Consider the following 22,229-nt stretch of genomic DNA (forward strand, 5'->3'; position numbering starts at 1 on the left):
AACAAATTTACATGAATTTAAAAAAATGTAATATATTTTATTTGTTTTGCGTTATTGAATGACGTGTCTTAATTCTCAATATTTCACTTTATAAACATTATTAAAGGGAGATAATGCCGTTTCGCGGATAATCGGATTCGTAAATTGAAATTTCTATTTTAAAATCCATATTGTATCGAATATAATTTTTTTATTAACCATTATTCGATTTAGGGAAGAACCGCATTGATATTCCTCATAAAACTATTGTCTTACATATATTTACGGAATTTAATTTCGTTAATGCTCTGTCTCAAATTGACCGGCTGCAGCGTTTGGTTACACCGTTATCTTTACTCACTTCCCAATTTAAAGTAATGTCCTCAAATATAGACAAAAGGGAAAATACATACTATGTTGTCATTTTATCTGGTACTTTGTAACATTCCACACCCTCGCTCTGTTATTCTTTCAAAATCGAAATACTAAAATCGAACATTTATGTATATATATACTAATTTAATGAAAATTATTAAATGTGAATGGGGAGTATATAAGAAAAAACAATTAAGTAACATGAAATCAATCAGCTTATTAATGCTTATATTAGGGCAGTTATGGTTTTGGAAAGTTGTAAAATAGTAAAAAATAAAAAAAATAAATGATCTATAATTATTTTTTTAATTATAAAATTTTTAATAATAAAAATAGATTTTCTAAAAATATACATGATAAATCTATGTAAGATTATGGAATACAAAACACTAACCTTAATAATAATAGCAAAATTACAGTTTCTTTTGTAAAGCAAGTAAGTTACTATTTACTTGCTTCCCAACGAGTTTCCGTGAGGAGAAAGCTTAACCACTTCATTGGGGAAAATTGCCTTATTCTATAAGGATTTCTTTTACATTTCATTAGAGCAAAATTTAAAAGGTTTAAGATTGAAAACAAAAACTTTTCTATAAAATTTTACAACTTATTTCTAAGCAATTAAATCCCTATTAATTTACCTGGCACGAGGTTAAACTAAGAAAAGGTCAGTTTTTTTTCATGAAGGCAAAGTCAAATGCAAGGTACATTTTAATGTATTGTAATTTGGAAGAGAAACTGTTGATACCGTTTGGACTTGAAAACAACTTACCAGTTATTATTAAATATGTGTATAAAAAGTTTACATGAATTTAAAAAAATGTAATATATTTTATTTGTTTTGCGTTATTGAATGACGTGTCTTAATTCTCAATATTTCACTTTATAAACATTATTAAAAGGAGATAATGACGTTTCGCGGATAATCGGATTCGTAAATTGAAATTTCTATTTTAAAATCCATATTGTATCGAATATAATTTTTTTATTAACCATTATTCGATTTAGGGAAGAACCGCATTGATATTCCTCATAAAACTATTGTCTTACATATATTTACGGAATTTAATTTCGTTAATGCTCTGTCTCAAATTGACCGGCTGCAGCGTTTGGTTACACCGTTATCTTTACTCACTTCCCAATTTAAAGTAATGTCCTCAAATATAGACAAAAGGGAAAATACATACTATGTTGTCATTTTATCTGGTACTTTGTAACATTCCACACCCTCGCTCTGTTATTCTTTCAAAATCGAAATACTAAAATCGAACATTTATATATATATATATATATATATATATATATATATATATATATATATATATATATATATATTACTCCTATAACCTCGCTATATTTCACTGGGTACCCTTCCTTTGTTAAAAAGCAACCTCAAATAATATATATATATATTATTTATATTATATACACACACACATATATATATATATATGTATATATAAGAAAGAAAAGTAAAACTTTAAGTTGAACTTCACAATCAAAATCTATTGTTCGCCTGAATACTAAACAAACACACACGTTTTATAATGTCCTTATTCCGCGGAGTTTCAAGAATATATATATATATATATATATATATATATATATATATATATATATATATATATATATATATAATGCGCTGCATAGACTTATTTGAGTCAATTACAATTTTATGTATATATATATATATGTATGGTTTTACAACAGTTAAGACTTTATAATTACCGTTCCTACGTTTTTTTTAATAATGACATCGAATGTAACACTTTATAGAAACCTCTTCTTCGTTATGTCTAGAGAATTTCCGGTCAGAGTAATACGAGCTTTACCGGATTGATTTTTTCCCGCTTGAAATCATTCTTTTCTAATTTAGCATATGATGAAGGTTCTCATACTGGGTTTCTCTCTTTTTACTACCAAGGACCCATTTGACTGGGGGGCAGACTTCTCTTTGGGTTACTGCACTTCCCGAAAAAAAAAAAATATTATTTCGGCTGTTTTCAAAACTTTCCACTCGGGATATATGCATCGTCACGCTGGACTTATTTTGTGAATACATTCTTTCTAAAGTACTATTTAGCATTTTGGCGCAACTTGAGAGGAGGTTCATGCAAGCTAAAATATTATGCGCGGTTTGTTTATATATATATATATATATATATATATATATATATATATATATATATATATATATATATATATACGTTTTACCTCTCCAACATTTTTTCACATTTTTATTTGGCAATTTATGACTACAATAATTGCGGTTTAACTTAATGCCTTAAATAGCAAATTCAGCATTGCTACAAATATAGTTTGCTGATTTTCTCTTGCTTCCTGACGAGAAGAATAACATGAATAATATTCCTTGAAACTCCGTGGAATAAGGACATTATAAAACGTGTGTGTTTTTTTAGTATTCGGGCGAATAATGAATTTTGATTGTGAAGTTCAACTTAAATATTACTTTTCTTTCTCATATATATATATATATATATATATATATATATATATATATATATATATATTACTTGAGGTTGCTATTTAACAAAGGAAAGGTACCTAGTGAAATATAGCGAGGTTACAAGGGTAATACGAGATTGCTCAATACAGGAGTAGATCAAGTTATATTTGGAATATGCCTTTACATAAGCAGTAATATGTTTCTACACAGTGTGAGCATGTTTCTGTTTCTAGTATTTAGTAACTAAAGACCTTTTTAGGCAACAATGTTTATTTTCAAAAGCGGAATTCTTAATGAAGAAGGAAAATGAACTTTTAGCAAAATAAGTATTTTTTTTTGTAACCGATCATGCGGTTGATGAACGCGCTTGTTTTAGTGCGGATTTTTTTTTACACATTATCAAGGCCAAGAGGTCACCCGAGGAGAACGGTTAAAAGTGTACAGTAAAAATTAGTAATGGAAATTCGATAAATTTGTTAATTACATGGAACGGCTAATCAAGAACTTGTTTACGATAGACTTGAAGACAATCATATTGTAGTCAGCTGGAAAGCAGGAAAACTGAAGACGATTAAACAGGCGTGCAGTTCTAAGAAAGAAGCTGTGTTCATGGAATCTATGTTTAGCTTTAGGCAAAGATAAAGAGTGGGGGAAATTATTGATAGTGTTTTCAGCTAGACGAGTGTTTCATGTGAAAGTTTGGCGAGTGGGGCCATAGACTGAAGCTCAGTCGGACACTTTCCATCAAAACAACAATACATCAGAGACAAACTCGCAACATCTCTTCTGTGAGATAGAGGTTGCAGGGAAGAGAAAAGGACATCTGCTACGAGGCTACGAAGTCTATTTTGAACTCTATCAAGGCAGGACCAGCCCTTTCTAGCAGCTGCTGCCCAGATGTGGCAACAGTATTCCATCCTTGGAAGTACCTGGCTCTTATATAGATAGAGAATTGCATCACCAGTGATTTATCTACTGGATCGATAGAAAGATTCCACCATTTTTCCAGCGGCCTTGGCAACAGATTTGATGTACGTGTTCCATTTTAGATCAGGAGTAACAGTCAAGCCTAGAATCCTGTCAAAACTTGAGGTCTCCTGAAGACGACAGCCATTCATTTCAATTGATGCCATATGTGGATCAGAATGTTGATGTAAAGAGAGAAGCTTTGTTTTAGATTCATTAAAAGTAACCAGACACTCCTTTCCCTATTGTACGACGTGCTAAATATCAGAGGAGAGATAATCGGAGAGAACTCGGTCGTTTTTTTTGTTTTTTTTAAATTACATTTTCACCCCAAAGCAGGCACATTGCCACTTTGGATTAGGGGTCTAATATCAGAGGAAACATCTACTGGGGTACTATGTAGGGATTAGGTCAGCGAGATGTTGGTTCACGTTGCACTTGAACTTCTGCATGTCAGTACAGTTGGGGAAGTAGTGACCTGGAATGGAATGCCAAAGTCTAGCAGTTCTGGGGAAGAAACTACTGGAGTAGAAAGATCTTTTACATCTAGGGATCTTTACAGAGTGGGGGTTGGATTTTGCAGCTTGTCGGGTCTGTCGAGGGTGTTTACGTCGTGGGGGCACAAGTGATTGCAGTTAATCAGAGCATTCACCATTATAATACTTGTAGAACAGGCAGAGAGATGCAACGTTTCGACGATGGGACACAGTCTGAAGCTTAGATGCCAGTTTAGGGCCTATCAGATTTGCGACTCTCTTTTGAACCCTGTCAAGGAGCGAGAGACTAGTAGCCGATGCACCAGCCCAAATATGACAGTAATACTCCATACATGGGCGAATGGTTGCCTTATAGAGGTACAGGATACTTTCGGGTGTTAGAACTTTTCTAGCACGGAAGAGAGAGCCAACCTTCCTCGCAGCAGCCCTGGCAATGCTCTCGATGTAATTGTTCCAACTCATGTTTCCTGTGAACGTTAGGCCAGGGAGCTTGAGAGACGTACTCTCAGATAAAGAGTCGTTGGCCATTGCTATAGGTGGTAGAGAAGGTTTCTTGTAATTATTGAATGAAACCAGTTTTGTCTTGGCGGCATTGAACGTGACCATCCATTTTTGTCCCCATTCCACTACTGATTGGAGGTCATCCTCTAGTGTGTCTGCCATTACTTTAGATATATGTGCGTTTGTTTTCCTGTCGTGCCTGCTATAGAGTGTGGTATCATCAGCATATATACCCATCTCAGAGGCAATTTTGTCGGGCTGGTCATTTATGAATATCAGGAACAGCAGAGGTCCAAGGATAGATCCCTGGGGCACTCCCGCATTTATATCATATTGTTTAGATGTACGACCGTCGGGGACAACCTGGATTTTTCTCTTATCTAAGAAGGATTTAATTATGTTAAGTATTCTACCAGTGATACCGTATGATCTAATCTTCGTGAGGAGACCCTCATGCCATACCCTGTCAAAAGCCTTAGATATATCTACAGCTACCGCTCTGCTCTCTGCAGCTTTGTCCATTGAATGGTATATGCGTTCAGAGATTACAGTGAGGATGTCTGCCGTGAAACGGGCTCTTCTAAATCCATATTGTTGGTCAGTCAGAAGTTTAGCATCTTTAAGGTGCTGGACTAGAGCATGGTTAATTAAGGTCTAAAATATTTTGGCAAAAAATGGGAGGAGGCTAATAGGGCGATAATTTAATGGGTCTGTCCTTTCGCCAGAATTCTTGAATACTGGTACCACAGAACCAGTTTTCCAACTGTTCTAGATGTGCTACCATAAATTGTAGTGTCATCAGCATAAATGTCTACAAATGATGTAAGAATGTGATTTGGAAGATCATTAATGCAGATCAGGAAAAAAAGTTTTGTTTTTACTAGATATCCCTATTCTTTATTATTTGTTTCATTTTTGTATTATTACCCCCTATCAATTGAAATATACGCATAATAGACCGGCATTAGTGTTCAAATATTGTAAACTATGTTAGGGGTTATTAAATAATAAACTAGTGGCTTTCAATCGAAGACTTAACCCATTAAGTTCTTAATTCGCATAGATTGTTACGACTTTAACTAGAAAATGACTGAAATTAATTGTATTTCTGTCTTATAAATTATCTTTTAAGGTTTATGCATTTGTTTTTTTTTCTTTCTAGTTCTCGTAATTTTTCTCTCTATCGATCTAAACATGACGTCCTTTTTACTTCTCAAATTTTTTTATAAGATCATATTATATATCTTCCGATTGAATTCTTCGTGTAAAAGCGTGTTTTATCGTTTTCGCTTTTACCTTTGTCCTTCCCTTAAGCATTATAGTCTAACCTATACAGATCAAAAAAACCGTGCCGAAATCCGACTTTACAGTCTCGACAAGGGACGCGGTCATCCAACCAGCTTATACAACCAAGGCGAGGTTTAAGAAAAAGGAGTGTCAACTCGAAAGGACGATGCCATCCAGTTATACTAATCTAGCGTGTAAATTGTGATAGGATTTTCATAACGTGTGAGATTATATAGAATAAATTCAACAGCCGAATAACGTCGCAACACACAATAGCTATTACAGCAAAGAACCAGAACTCAAAGACTCGAGTTTCGCCCTCATTTGAGCTAATAGGTTAGACAGATCCGAACTCAGGATTTGAAACCCGAGTCTCGAAGCAAGGATTCTACCAATTGAGATAACGCCCCGCACACAGGAAATTATATTAAACAACACAAATCAAGCAAACCGCGCTGAAATTCGACTATAAAATTGACTTACATCATCTCAAAAATGGACTCGATCATCCAAGCAGCAAATAACCCCAAGTCTACGTCTCAGAAATAGGAGTTTCAACTCGGAAGGACGATTCTATCTAGCAATGAGAGTAAATTATTATAGCATATTCAGAATGTAAGAGATTAACGTTGCAGTCAACAAGAGCTATGGAAGTCAACGAACCGAAAGTCTAAGTCTACAGTTTCCCCCCTGATTTTGGCTCGTCAGTTAGACACAACCGAACTCGGAATTTTAAACTTAGTCCCGTGCATGCTAAGATAGCACTCTACCAACTGAGCAAACGCTGCGCGCGCAATAAATTCTATTAACAAACACAAATCAAGCAAATAGAGCCGAAATCCGACGATGGAATGAACCGACTTCATCTCGGCAACGGACGCGGTCATCCAACCAGCAAATAACCACAAGCCGCGGTCTGAAAAGTAGCAGTTTCAAAGCAAAAGGTTGAAGCCATCCAGCAATGCTAATCTAGCAAGCAAATTATGATAGGATTTTAAGAATGTGAAATATTATATATAATAAATTCCACAGCAAAACACAATCGCATCCTACAAGAGCTATGAAAGTAACTAACCGGAAGCTTAAGACTCGAGTTTCGCCCTCATTTGGGCTCATCAATAAAATATTTTTACATCACATTAATATGCATAATACTCTTAATATAGTTCGTTATACATTTAAAGCTGGCTACAGTAATTTGTTGAATCATGTCTAACAAAGCGTCTATTACAGAGTCACGTATTTGCTTTTAGGTACATGTGAATTAATGACGCGAACTTTTGTTTGCACTGTATGTTGTGCAAATATTTAATGTGTCAACTGATATATAACCGAAATAAAAATACTCACTTTTTTTACAGACTACAAAAAATGTAGTAACCCAGATAATTTTGCGCCGCCTATGAAAAAACTAAATATAATTAGATTTGCTTCTAAAGAATCCACTAATGGCTTGATCTAGCAATATACAGATTAAAGTAGACTATATGCCACGGATAAAACCCCGGAGGATAATTTGAAAGGCGCTGTAAACTAGATCTACAAACAACCCATTTGTAATTATTTTTAATGTCTTATTGATCCGGCGCCAAATTATGTTGCCGACCCTGATACTGCTAATTTTATCCAGCACGGAGCAGAAAATATTTCCGGAAACATTAAGCTAACACTGGCACAACCTATAAAGAAAAGCCGTCCTCATTTTTGTTTCTTTTTCTTTAGACAAAATAGTGTGGCTTTATCTGAGTAAACCTTACAAATTAATACGGATTTTTGTAACTAATAAAAAAAAAGTTTATTACTCTCTTTTTAATACAATTATGATTACATACCAGGATAAGAACATGATCACTAACAATTATTTATTATTAAAACGCTATATGTATTAGTTAACATTAATCTGCGTAAGCGTTTTGAAGAGACAAGATTAAATAAAAATGTCATGTATACACTATTATTCCTAACACAACATATCGGATAATGGGACATAGAATAACAGAAAGTATGATGTAAACTGGTAAAGCTCAATAAAACAAAACTATTTCGCCGTTAACTGCATATATAAACTGTAAATAATTCGAATAGTCCTTAATCAAGCATATATATATATATACATATATATATATATATATATATATATATATATATATATATATATATATATATATATATATATATATGATGGGTAAAACATACCGGACGTCAATAAAATATCTGGGTTTCATCTGTCACAAAACAGGTCGACGAGCCAACCCAGTGAACATATCAGTCAGTAAAAACATTGAAGCTCCAAAAGACATCAAATATTCCCTTTCTACGTTCTTTCCTTTGGTTGGTAAGCCATACAGGTCATATATACCAGACTTAAAACGCAATCGAACTCCTCTCAATAACCGCTTTAAAAAAAAGGATTGCATAAAACTGGTATCTAGAATTCAAATCTGCTTTTACCAAAATCAAAGTATTACTCTCTTCAGATCTTCTCTTACGTAATTTTCATCCATCTTTTGGTATTATCGTGGTTTCCGATGTTTCTGACTATGGTGTTAGAGCCGTGATCTCTCACATTTGTCCTGATGACAGTCAGAAAGCTAACGCTTATGCATCTACGTCATTGGCCCCTGCAGAAAGGAACTACAGACAAATCGATCAAAAAGCCTTGACTAATGCTGTAAAGAAGTTCCATAAAATAATCTATGGACGTCAGTTTACTTAGGTTACAAATCATAAAGTTTTGGTGAGCATTTTTGGATCCAAGTTATCCCAGATTATATGCCAATCGACTACAACGATAAACAATCACATTATTTGACTACACATTCTGATTCGAGGACCTTTCAACTAATTTATTGGGCAGGGAGATTCCCTGTTGAGACTAATTAGTACACACCAGAATCTACCTGAAGACTGTTGTTGCAGCAATATCCTTGGAACCTCTTCAAATCTCACAGCTACGATAAGGGTTACTTATGGCATGATTAAAGAAGCTACAACATCTGACACTCTACTAAAAGATGTTAGCCACTAACACCGTACCAAGTGGCCAGAAGTACCCCAAAAACAGTTACTACCAATCTTTCAACGGAAATCTTCCTCATCAGAGGTTGATGGTATACGTTTCCTTGCCTAACGAGTCATTATTCCATCATTGCAAAACAGAATTCTGAAACAATTCCATCTCGGACACCTAGACATCAGTCGAATGAAAGCATTAGCGCGTGGATACGTTCATTGGCCAAAAATAGATGAGCAGTTGGAAGATCTTGCACGCACTTTCTCTAACAGTAAACTAGCAGCTAAATTCCCTGTACCCTTTCTTTATTGCCTATTCAAGATTTCCCCTGGTCTCGCCTCGACATCGATTTTTTCAGGGCCCACAAATGGCAATCCTTTCTCGTTGTTGTAGATGTCTACAGCAAATGGCCCGAGACATTCCAAATAAACCACATTATTTCTGAGGAAACAATTTCCAAACCTCAGAAGATTATCAGCAGATTTGGCATTCCTGAGACGCTTGTCTCTGACAACGGCACCGCTTTTAGCTCAGTAAAGTTTTCTACTTTCTGCCAACAAAATGGTATCATACACATTCGCAGACCCCCATTTCATCCACAGTAGAACTGTCAAGTTGAATGTCTGTGGACACCTTTAAAAGAGTCCTTTTAAAACACAGGGGAGAAGGAACAACATCAGAGATATGTGAAACCTTCTTTAAAAGCTATAGACAAACATCAAACCCTAACACACCAAACGGTAGCTCACCAGCCGAATACTTGATGAATTGGAAAACCCGCTTAAATATCGATGTCCTATGTCAAAACCACATCATTCCATCAGGAGGAACACAAAACTGGAACGATAGTACAACCGCCACCATGGTTCAGTCCAAAGAACATGCTTACCAAGTCAACAAGTCCTAAAGACTACCGGAACAACAAAGAGTCATTGACCAAAGGCTACATTGTACGGCGAACCGGAAATGTAACGTACAGAATTCAATTTGGGTTCGACACACAAACTCACTGCGACCATCACATCAACCAGACAGAATACCAGATCACTCTATTCCAACTTTTTTTCAACTTGTCACAACAAACACCAGAAGCTTCGCAGACCTCTGAAGCTGGATTGCAAGAACCTAACATCTGAAAGTCGGCTCGCACCTGTTGTCCAACACAATATTTGCAGGTGGACTGCCAACTGAAGTCGTACCAGCGACAAAGTTTAAAGTGGATATGTTGGACTGAAACAAATGTATAAAGCAAAGGAGAGTAACTTTTTACATCTTTAGGCTAAAGCGCCTCCCTTTGTCCGTAGTTCTAAACTTCACATTCTCGCGAAATCAACGGCCGGAAGTAGAGACAGTGGGGAAAAAGCGTGACTTTTAAAATGGCGAGATAAACATCCAGTTATTATATATGGACTTCTAACTTTCATCTATTTTGTTTGAATCGTGTTACGTCTTTGTGCGTGTCTTCATAATAAACGTGTATCGTTATGTAACAGTGAGTGATTCCTTATTTAGTCATAAGTGTTATGCTCTTTCCTCATGAGCTGCAACATACCCACGTAAAAGCTTGACTCCCTGCGTTAAGATATTTTATGTTATATTCATCTCACGCATCCCACGATATAATTATATGCTTTACAAAACCTAGTATATTCCATTTTAAATTAAAAGGGAAATCCATATATTTGAGATGCCAAATATATCCTGCTAATGTTGTTTGTTTTTTAGTGATCTTTTTTAAGAGTGTTTATGTGGGGAAATTCTGATTAGGGGTTGATGTCCAATGAAAAAAAATATTTGTCAGTTATTGTCAATTATTGCAGTCAATTTTAATTAAAATGAACATCGTACTTCGAAACGATCGTACATTCAAGTTGATTTTGCTTGGTTTTCTTTTGAAACTGATTGATAATTCAAAAATATTATTTTTTTTACTATTTAATAACAAATAACATAGCTCCTGGATACATATACCTATTGAGCTTATTATATACCTTAATACTATGGACTATGTTCTTTTAAAAATATAAATACATTAAAATAGACTGCAGGTCCAATTACCTCCATAGTATGTATATATATATAAATATATATATATATATATATATATATATATATATATATATATATATATATATATATATAGTCATCTACATACAATACTGTTTCGCTGCTTTAACAGCTTATCAGTGCGACTAGATAAGAAACTACCTCAATCCAAGATCGAAACCAAATCGCCCAAACTACAGTCAGATCTTCTAACCGTTGGTTTAAATGGCTGCTGTTATGCGGCTAGTGAATTAAAAATTTTGTGACATTGTCCAAATCCCTAAGCTTAATTTATCTACGCAAACAGTATCGCTTCATATGCTAATGATAATTTGTATATTACTTCCCAAATGTTCCACCTAAGTAAGGGAGCATTATAGTCATAATCACAAAAAATTATGTACACAGATATAATTTTGCGCGTAAATTTTCTAGGAGGTAGCCTTTCCAAAGAAGTTATCTGAAGTAAGATGGGCAAACTCAGCAACCAGAACCAGAAGTATAAGGACCTACCTATAAAGCTTTGACGGACTAGACGCTGGATTCAAATATGATTATTGAGTCAAGCTAAATCGAAACAAAAAAGAGTAAACGGAACGGTAATTATGGAAGAGGAAGTCATAATACAATATACAAAACTCACGAAATATCAGAACGGATTTTAGGTGTTGGTACTGGCGTGAATAAACCACATACAGGGATTTTGTAGACGACGTATCCAGGGAATACCGAACAAAACAAGAGGTTACTGATGCACATAATCGGTAATATTGACGCAGCAAATTCTGTTAGAGGGCAGGACGTATAAAGTTGCGGAAGATACGGGAACAGAGTTATCAGTGATATATAACATAGTATACAACTCGCTTAAACGAGGATCTTAAAAAAAGAAGTGGAGTTTTCCGGTAGTTTTAGTAGAAAAGAAATGCGGTAGTGAGTTATTCTATATAGATTTAAGAGCATTCAATAAAATAACGGTGAAGTACGTCCAGACATCACCGGTTATTAGGTATATATATATATATATATATATATATATATATATATATATATATATATATATATATATATATATATATATATATTGGCCTTGCGCGAGTCAGCAAAATACTTCTTGAAATTCGATTTAAATTCGAGTTACTTGCAGGTCAAACAGCATAAAAACAATAAAGATAAAACTGAGTTTATCTGCCATCGAGGTTTATTTCACAATAATGTGATTCTGTACTTATCCATAATCGCTTTAATGTCTTCCAGGAATTGATGTCAATAGCGATACAGGGGTGGATAGATTTTATGTTACATTATGTGAACGATATATTAATATTCTTTAATGCAATGGAATACCATTTCAGCATATAGATATAGTCTTGAGCAGTTTGCACAAGCGCACTCTTACTTAAATGCTACGAGGTTCTTCAGAAAAGTAATACATCATCTGGAGTTGAGAAATAGTGAGAGTCAAATCAATAAAACTAATTTCCATTCCAACTAATGAAAGAAAGTTGGGTCTTTAATCGGGATGCCCTCATACTATTTATAAATTATTAGAAATACTTCAGATATACCCGAGTCACAACTTAATTTACCGAGGAATTGTCCACGTTTTTAATGGGAGATTGTATGTTAGGCGGGCTTTGATAGCCTAAATAGGAAGCCCACTAAGATGGTATACTAGCTTATCATAAATAGCAACTACAAATGATATATGGATGCCTTCAATTATCCGATTGGTGCGTGTTTGTCACGAGTGTTTTATGATTAGACCAAGGCTGAAGAGGTAGATAAAAGAATTCACTTTTTATCCCATGAGCTCGCTGACACATAGAAAAGATATTCAACCATATAGAAGGAAACTATATGCAATACACTACACTCGTTATAAATTAAACCACTACTTAAATAGTGCAATGTTACATCTATACGGATCATTGATCCCTAGAATACGTACTGATCTTATCCATACACAACAAGACGATTCGATCAGTCTGTAGCTATAGGCAACTGGATTTATTTAGTAGGTTCAATGGATTCGTATTTCCCCGGGCCAAATGAGTTTGCATCGTATCAGAATGATGAAAACTCATCGGTAATACGCGAACGACTCATGTTTCTGCGAATAGATTTAATTAGGAAACAAGTTAATAAGGAAATCTTGGACGTAAATATGTAATTAAAACGTTTTAGAGCGTCGGAAACAGAACAAAAGAAATATATAATATTAGATGCAATAGTATATTACATGTTTCAACACGACGGCAAACTCCTTTATAGATTATATGTACCGACGCATTTATGAAATAATGTACTCTTACAACCCCATTTACTACAATGAAACAAAACTATCTTTGGCCGTTTTACCTTAAAAACGAAGTTCACGATATATGGGTTACTGTATTTTTTTTTTCTTTGCCAAACTAAGAATTTCAGGAAACAACTAAAGCATCAATATTAGAAATAAGACAATGGTTCCAACATAACTTTGATGGAGCACCGTATCGAAATACGTAGTATAACATCAGGAGTTGGTAATAGCATAAATGTGGATAGTGGCGAAATTGTGACACGTTCTAGTTTTACTGATAATAGTAGCGTCGCTCCAGATGTTGAGAAGAATAAGACTGAAGCTTGTAAAATTTAAAAAAGGACAGGAAAAAGAGCAATTTCTAGGGATGGGATGGTAATTAATCAGTAATTCCAGTTTAAATGATATAACTTGCCGAGTAGAAGGGCCAATCATATCACATATGCTGAAGGTTATTTGATATGAATGGGGCACGTCCGAAATGAATGCGTCTGCTTCATTCACAATTGAACCATGATCCTACATTTTTAACCTTTTAACATTGATTTTAGTCGTTATATATATAAAAAAAATTATGAGATAAGCCGTAGATTTTCTATAGTGAAATGTGTAATAGACTAAGTGAAACCTCCTTCCGGTGTACAGCGAAGAATCCTCAAATAGATCTAGCAATCAATATATTTGATGGAAGAGTAGCGATTTCACCGATTTTAGTGACAATAAAATATTGGGGGTTAAAGCATTCGTTGATCCTTATTAAATCTCTGGTGAGGTTAACTCTCCCTGCGTGTATGTATTATATATATATATATATATATATATATATATATATATATATATATATATATATATATATATATATATATATATATATATATAATGCTTATAATATATAATTGTATATATATATATGTATATATATATATGTATATATATATATATATATATATATATATATATAAGATGTATACCAACATTTTTTTTTAAATATAGACGTATGGTAACTGCCCTCTAAAGCGTGTTCTATCTGATATCGCCCAGTCTTACAAATGGCTATCCTACATATTAAAAGTAACATTATAAAACAATAACCATCTAGACAACCGTATCAATAGCCTATAATATATTTAATCTATAACCAATTCTTAATATCCCTAATACTAGACGTCGTATTTTTATCTTGTAACCATGCCATTTTTTCTTCTTCGAATGTGGACCCGACCTCATCCCAGCTGTGCTATTAAAAAAGTGTTCGGCCGAAGTAGCTCCAGTTCTCTCCAAACTCTACAACAAATGCCTTAATGAATCTTGCTTTCCGGGCTGTTGGAAAACTGCTTCTGTAGTACCAGTATTCAAGAATTCTGGCGAAAGAACTGACCCATTAAATTATCGCCCTATTAGCCTCCTCCAACTTTTTGCCAAAATATTTGAGACCTTAATTAACCATGCTCTAGTCCAGCACCTTACAGATGCTAAACTTCTGACCGACCGTCAATATGGATTTAGACAAGCCCGTTCCACGGCAGACATCCTCACTGTAATCTCTGAACGCATATACCATTCACTGGACAAAGCGGGAGAGGGAAGAGCGGTAGCTCTAGATATATCTAAGGCTTTTGACAGGGTATGGCATGAGGGTCTCCTCAGGAAGATTAGATCTTACGGTATCACTGGTAGAATACTTAACATAATTAAATCCTTCTTAGATAAGAGAAAAATTCAGGTTGTCCTCGACGGTCGTACATCTAAACAATATGATAAAAATGCGGGAGTGCCCCAAGGATCTATCCTGGGACCTCTGCTGTTCCTGATATTCATAAATGACCTCCCCGACAAGATTACCTCTGAGATGGGGATATATGCTGATGACACCACACTCTATAGCAGGCACGACAGGAAAACAAACGAACATATATCTAAAGTAATGGCAGAAACACTAGAGGATGACCTCCAATCATTAGTGGAATGGGGACAAAAATGGATGGTCACGTTCAATGCCACCAAGACAAAACTGGTTTCATTCAATAATTACAAGAAACCTTCTCTACCACCTATAGCAATGGCCAACGACTTTTTATCTGAGAGTACGTCTCTCACGCTCCTTGCCCTAACGTTCACTGGAAACATGAGTTGAAACAGTTACATCGAGGGCATTGCCAGGGCCGCTGCAAGGAAGGTGGGCTCTCTCTACCGTGCTAGAAAACTACTAACACCCGAAAGTATCCTGTACCTCTATAAGGCCACTATTCGCCCATGTATGAAGTATTGCTGTCATATTTAGGCCGGTGCATCGGCTACTAGTCTTTCGCTCTTGACAGGGTTCAAAAGAGAGTCGCAAATCTGATAGGCCCTAAACTGGCATCAAAACTCCAGCCTCTGTCCCATCGTCGAAACGTTGCATCCCTCTGCCTGTTCTACAAGTATTATAATGGTGAATGCTCTGAAGAACTGCAAGCACTTGTGCCCCCACGACGTGAACACCCTCGACAGACCCGACAAGCTGCAAAATCCAACACCCACACTGTAGAGATCACTAGATGTAAAAGATCCTTCTACTCCAGTAGTTTCTTCCCCAGAACCGCTAGACTTTGGAATTCCATTCCGGGTCACTGCTTCCCCAACTGTACTGACATACATAAGTTCAAGTGCAACGTGAACCAACATCTCGCTGCCCTAATCCCTACATAATACCCCAGTAGATGTTTCCCCTGATAGTAGCCCCCTACACCAAAGTGGCAATGTGCCTTGTTTGGGATGAAAATGTAATAAAAAAAAAGAAGTATTAAGCGTCGTGATGTATGGCATAAAAAACTTTTATAACTCCTACACATTGTATTGTACTCTTGTCTTTCTAATTAATCAATAAGTCTGCGGACACTATTATATATGTTTCTATTTTCTATAAATTTTCTTCTTGAATATACAGACATATATATATATATATATATATATATATATATATATATAAATATATGTGCATTTATATATATATACTCTTCAGAATAGTTTTTATTGAAAAATCAGTTATTATGGAAACGTGAGATTGTAATGTTTTCAAAATATTCTATAAGTCATCGCATCTAAACAATATTTTCCTGATATGCAAGATAGAGCAAATAAATTGAATTGTGATTCAATGAATTTCAAAAAACTCTCACTGAAATGAAATGAAATGGTTGACTTTCATATCAAAGAATTTTTATTATTTTAAGCAAGACAAAGAATGCTTTAGAAAATCCTCCTGCTACAGGACTTCTGATAAATTTATTATTTTGACTTTGACTTTTCCTGTCTCACTGACTTTAGCAAATAGGGGGCATACCTTTATAAGTATTTGCTAATATTTTCTCTCCTCTGATGTGATGGTAGACATCGAAACCTTATAGATCAATTTTCTAAATCATTCTTTGTCTTGATTAGAATAATAACAATTCTTTGATATGAAACTCAACCACTTCATTTCATTTCAATGAGAGTTTTTTGAAATTCATTGAATCACAATTTAATATATATATACATATATATATATATATATTATATATATATATATATATATATATATTAATCCCCTATATTTAATAACTACAAATCACTTAGAACTATTATTATTTATTATTATTCTAGGATTCTTATATTGTTACGGCTATCCACTACGTAGACTTTGCTATTTTTATTATTTTATTCTACTATCTGTTGATCGTCTACCTTACATAGTAACACTTATTGTACACTGCATCCCTTAAAATTCATCACCTCACCTTTACTATCATAATATTACTCCTACTAACGTTTATCTCGTTTACGTAATGTTAGAGTATAGATACGCCTTGCTAAACAAAAACACTGACATAGCATAACCCCACTATCTTATATAACCATAGCTACACTACACATATGCTTAAATAAGAAACTTTTTTCAAGTAACTACGATAGTTGAAACCCATGTACTCACTACTTACATTAAACTTCTTATCCCATATATGGTGTATACCTACCTACATTATATATTGCAAACTACACTCCTCCTTTAACACATAGATCAATATAGATCCTGCAGACAGCGTCAATAATTTATTTAAATTATAATCCAACTATGGCTAGATGGGACATTGCTACTATATAAGGTAGCATCTTCTCTAGTCTTCTAGTGAGAAGTGTCAAACCTTCGAAATACCATTATATCAAAAATGCCCACTCACCCAAACACCCTTAATTTATATATATATATTCCTTTTAAATAAACGAATAAATCTATATATTAATATATGTTTTATACCTTCATTTTCTGTATTATTCTACTCACACACACACAAATATATATATATGCATGTATATATATATATATATATATATATATATATATATATATGATGAAAATAATGGAAATAGTATTCCGACAAAATAGAGAAAATAAAAAAGGAGCAAACCGAAATAAAGACGAAACGTTGGTGAACACATAATACGGTTTGTTCCTTTTTTATTCTCTCTCTCTCTCTCTCTCTCTCTCTCTCTCTCTCTCTCTCTCTCTCTATACATACATACATATATATATATATATATATATATATATATATATATATATATATATATATATATATATAGTATTTCATGTTAATATAAAAACAGTGATTTGTTTTTCAAAAAGTTAAGGGAATTTCATAACCGGGTAACGTCGTGCTGGATTTTTCGTACTATATTTATCTGCGCATTTTATTCCATTTCCATTGGAATAATAATAGTTCTACAGGTTTAAACACTTGTATTAATATGATAACGCATATCTAAAAATTATTGGAGGAGTGAATGAATTAAGATGTTTTGTCTAACGAATTAGTTAAATCAAATAAAAGAGGAAAAAAAGAATATTTTTTTACGTGTCCATCTATTTTTTCTTTCTTTTTTTATATATTTGTTTTTCCAGACAAAAGCAATGCTCGATGAATAATGGCCGATCCTTGTCTGGCGCGTAAATAACAATCGGTTCGTTCAGTTCAGTTTGACTTCCAATAAATGTCTAAGAGACGTGAATTACAGGTAATACATTGTATGATGGCATTTCCTTTAAAGAAAGTAATTGTGGTTCGATAAAATACCCGGTGAATTTTATTGAAAACAAAACAAAGTTCCTTGATCTGATACTTAGGCAAAGAAGTTACCGGTTTTTAAACAATTTTCAAGTTGAATTCCAGTATTACAGTGTCTTAGTAAGTTAAATTGTTAGGGTATCGTATAGAATACTTGCAACGCATCATTCTCGCCAAAGTTAAGAATGGTTTTCTTAATAATAATGTAATTATTTTATTTACTCTGCGTAATTACTCTCCATTTCTATAACGAACTAGCATACGTAAGCATCATTAAAAGTAATGCGTATTTTTTGCAAACTAAATACTCAAACGTTGAATAGACAAGAAGAGAAAAGTTGTACCATTAAAACGATCAAGCTTTGGAGCTCAGTATTTTTTGGCATACATAGTATGCGCCATTCCCAATACTTTTGCCAGCCTCTTTTCCATGCATCATAACTGTCTAGGGCGTGCATTTAACTTACATCTCTGTGGCTACTTTAAATCGACGAATCCATATCCTAACTGTTGTGACATCAACAACACCGGCTTCGTAAACATGCAATAGAAGTGGATAAATGTTGACCCGTTATTTTCTGCATGGAGTGATTTAATAAGATATGTCTGCTTCTGGCCCACACTTATGAAAGGCCTTTATGAAGAGAGCGATGAATCTCTCAGTTTATGAATACATATGTTAATTTATCATAACAATATAATTTGTAATTCTCTCAGATACATTCGAACATAATAAAAACAATAGGAGGTATTAATGTTTGAACGCTCCTTTTATGGTTACCTTTAACGGAAATCTAAATATTATTAAAAATTGTGGCTCGTTCGTAAACGCATTTCAATAGATTTCTAAAGGATTATTTTTAATAGTTTACTTACTATTAAATAACTATTTATTCAAATACACAATAGGATAAAATTAAACTAAAAACCGAATGAGGCTATTGTTTATTATGAAGTAAAATTAAATTAACGCGTATTCATTCATCATGGTGCGTCTATTTTCATTAAACAAAAGATCGCATATGTTCCAAGAAGCACGTAGATTTCACATGTACGTTCCGTGACCCACAAAGAAAACAACAGAATAAATGAATTAATGCATATAGTTTTTATCCCGCTCTTCTAGTCGCCTTTCCATATGTAAATAATGACCTTTTACTCACTTTAAGCGAAATAAAACCTTTCATTCATGAATGCAACAACGAGGGTTTTGCCGATTTATAACTATCTTACTTAGGAGAAAACATTTACTCATGGAAAGAAATATGGGTAATTTTTATACTAGTAACTTCTCTTAAGAATCGACCTTAATAGAGTCTCAATGTAACACTGACTTGGATTAATTACATTAGTGGACCCGTCATTATTACGGCTACCCCCATACTAGATAAAACCGACAAGAAACAATTTATTGTCCCGATGGAACATGTGATGTGATCTCAACTGTTTTTCTAGCGCGATTGATATTTTGGGTCGTTTTATATCACGTCATTTGCTTATAGGTACTTTTACGTCTGCCACCAGTTTATGCTAATACGGATCCGCTAAAATACACACTAGCAAGCGTAATCACTACTTAGTTGTGTAGTGTCCAAGATACATAACATAAAGAATTATTCAGAATATTAGAGTGCGTATGGAACTTTCTTCATTATAAATTGGTTTCTCCGGTGGAAGCAGAGGATGTACTACCCTTACTGAGTGGTGCTGTTGTTACAATTGTGCTCATATCATTCCATGTAATTGGATTTTACTTTTATTTCTCACACATCTTGACCATTCTTGATTCACTTATTTTAAAACAATTTCCTGCCAAATTTTTCTTTCTTTTAACCATGTCACATCGACGTATTAGTGGGGAGGGGGAATCCCTATTTAGCTTATTTAGATGACAGAAGAACTTTATAAAGTACGATACTTAATATTAACAGCCAGGGTAAGGTGCAAAAAAAGTGCCTCCCTATTTAACTTTCACTATTCGTAACTGAAATATGCAGTACCTTAGTTGTGATGCTAGGGCTATTCTTCCTGAGTGGATGCTATGCTCTGTGCGTGACCTTAATGTATTCCTATAAATACAAAATACGAATTTCTGAATCGCCATGAACTAGTTCTTGTAACTGGAAAAAACACCTAACTGCTATCTACGAAATCCCAATATACATTTTACCTCCAAGACGATTACCTCTGTCTAACTTGCATGCTCAAAAAAACCTCACCTGCCACTCTAAATCCTAATGTAGATCTGTTTCTTGTAAATTAATAACCCCTGTCTCTTGAAGGCTAACAATCTGCTCCTTCCCACCAAATCGCTACTTAACTCCTATATTTCACAGCGTTTGTAGTGGAATCCTTAACTTCCAGCCCTAAACTCTCACATGCTTACTGCTTAGTCATCACTACACATCTATACAATTCTAACTATGCATTATGCATTATGCATTGGAGTTCATTCCTATTCCAGTTAGATATTTAACAGCCAAAGTATGTACTCGGAAGCAAAGCACACCGCACTGCATTACACAACTATGTCTCCTCTTAGATAGCTTTGAAACGCTAATACGAAACTGAACCAATGCTCCTTGCTATGCTAAATGTCCATAACTCTTACTTGAAAGCTGAAATAATCTTTTTCTCAATAATAGAAACTCACTTTGTACGTTCAACTTTATTCGCACCTACTAAAACCTGCCCATATATCTATTTACCAAATTACACATGACTCAAAAGTTACTGTTTTATCTGTACTATATAGGACTCGCATCTCATGCCCTGCTGTCATCTAAAATATAGTTTTGGCACAACTCGTAGTTCAATTCTTAACACCTACTCACACTTTGATGTTATCCTAGACCCAAGCTAACATGAATAAAAAAAAAATATATATATATATAAAGGCAAAGCCTCAAACCACATTATCTCCTTGTAACAAGCCTTCTTTCAATCATAGTTTCTTACACTGCATGAGCTCTACTCAACCCCTTTATCCAGTAACAATGAAATAACAATGTTCCTAATTCACTTTGAGGAGTGTAACTCTTTAGCAGATATATAACCTCTACAAACTAACAATTCAGCAAATATATAACCTCTACAAACTAACCCAGTAACATTAACTAACCACGCGGGGTCGCAGAAATACCTAGATTAAAACCAGGGCGCGGAGCAAACCTTCTGAGTGGTGACGGACCCAGTAGATCTTTCCAGATCCTCCGTCTAGAAGAAGGAAAACTCTGAAACTAAACCAAAGGGAAGGGAGGCCTCTTCAGTCTTGGATGAAAACCTTCTTAGAGCTGGTGACTCAAACAAATTACCGGTTTGCAAGCCTAAATTGCTTAAGGACTAGATAGGCTCTATCTATCGCCCGGCTTCCATACTCCTTCTTTGCCTATTAGTCAGGCGCAGAGATACTAGCACAGTGATTCGACAGAAACACCCAGTGGTAGATCTTGTTTCTTTTCTAGGGCAAGGAACGCATTCTCCCATCTCCCGACACACCCCACCTCTAAAGCTGGGCACTTGAGAGTGCTTGAGTACCATATATGCCTAAGCAATTAGATTGGGTTCCTTCCTCTGATGGGTTGAGGGTACCGGATTGACAGTTACTTGCTGCTGTTTCCGACTAATAGTACAGGTGCCCTAACTCTTTGGTAGCGCTTAGAGCGGCTGCTCCATCAACAGTTGTATAATATCGGGATGTTTGCAGTGCCAT

The sequence above is a fragment of the Euprymna scolopes genome, chromosome 10, assembly GCF_053919585.1.
Source record: "Euprymna scolopes isolate OS-2025 chromosome 10, ASM5391958v1, whole genome shotgun sequence".
In the NCBI taxonomy this organism is placed as follows: domain Eukaryota; kingdom Metazoa; phylum Mollusca; class Cephalopoda; order Sepiida; family Sepiolidae; genus Euprymna; species Euprymna scolopes.